This window comes from Belonocnema kinseyi, chromosome 1 (genome assembly GCF_010883055.1).
Source record: "Belonocnema kinseyi isolate 2016_QV_RU_SX_M_011 chromosome 1, B_treatae_v1, whole genome shotgun sequence".
Taxonomy (NCBI): domain Eukaryota; kingdom Metazoa; phylum Arthropoda; class Insecta; order Hymenoptera; family Cynipidae; genus Belonocnema; species Belonocnema kinseyi.
In genome coordinates, this window is record NC_046657.1 from 111028330 (window position 1) to 111030059 (window position 1730).

Below are 1730 nucleotides of genomic sequence, written 5' to 3' on the forward strand. Positions count from 1 at the left end.
AGGACAAATTTTCTATCCAAAAAGACAAATGTTCGAAAAAATAGTTATATTTAAAAAAAAAACAATTAAATTTACAAGAAAAAATTGAATTTTTAACAAAATAATTAGATTTTCTTTTAAATAGGTGAACTTTCGACAAAATGATGAATTTTCAAGAACAAAAATACATTTTTAACAAAAAAGTTCAACTTTCAATCAATTAGTTGAATTTTCAACCAAAAAATTTTTCTTAACGAAAAATAGAATAGTTTATATTTAACAAGGAAAAGATGTTAATTAAAAATAAAAAACATGCGAATTTAACCGAACAGATGAATTCTCAAACAAAATTTAATGCTTGATATTTAAAAAAAAAGATTTTTATTTTTGGTCAGATACAGTTTAATTCAACCAAAAAAGATGAATTTTCAACAAAATTGTTAAATCATCAACCAAAAGGGATTATAACTTTCGAGTCAAGAGTCAAGTCAAGAATGAATAAAAATTGTAATAAAACATTTTAATTTTTAAGCTAAAAAGAGAAATTTTCTAGAAAAAAACATTTGAATTTTAAATTGGAAATATGAATTCTCATCACAAAAGTTCATTTTTAAACAAATAGTTGAATTTTCTACGAAAATAGTACAATTTGCCTTCCAAAAAGACGTATTTTCCTAAAAAAGGTTAATTTTTTTATCGAATTTGTAAGTTTTCAACTCAAATCTATTAATTTTCAACCAACAATCGTATAGCTAAATTTGCAGTTTAATTAATTAATTTCCATTAAAAAAAATTAATTTGAGACGAAACAGATACATTTTCAACCAACGAGATGGTTCTTCATCTAATAAAATAAATTTTTGACATATCACTTTATTTTTCAACTAATCAGTTAAATTTTTAAACCAAAAGATCAATTTTCTACCAAAAAATAGAAATTTACAACCAAATACATCAATTGTTATCCAAAATTTTGTATTTTTAACTAAAAACTATGTTTTTTCTACCAATAATAAAATATTCAGTTAACATAATTAATTTTCAAGCAAGAAAATGAATTTTTAACAAATTATTTCAATTTGCAGCCAAGCAGTGGAATTTTTTTTATCAAAAATGTCACTTATTAACAAAATAGTTGAATTTTTAACGAAATAATAAAAATGCCAATCAAATGGTATAATGTTTAACCAAAAGAAATGAATTCTGTTCCGAAAGTAGACCTTTCAACTAAAAACGGTAAATTATTAATCAATAATTTTTTTTTAACACAGCAGTTAAAAAAAACTTTGTATTTTTCTCAGATTCGTGCATTCGCATATTCGCGATCGGTCTTTGCATTTCTCCCACATTCGTACAAAGGCCTTTCAAAATTAAAGATCAAGGAATCGACAACTGTAATTTGGCAATTGTGAACTCTCTTTTGTTAAAGCTCTTTCGGCATTAGCGAACACATTCTCATCACGTATCTTGTGCTTCGCACTCGATTTTCCCCAAAATGTCAAATTTTCTACATTATGCTGAATATTTTTATATAAAATATAATACAATTTTATTTACCCCTGCCTTGGATTGGGTATTAAGATTTTGCAAAATAAAGTAAAATTGTATTTATCATGATTACATTAACATTTGTTTCTTATTTTGTGTTAAATTTTATTCTTAGCTTTGCTAAAACATGTATCATTTTATTAATAATTTATATCATGACAATTCATAATATGCATGAAAATTGTACAATGTCTTATTCTTAT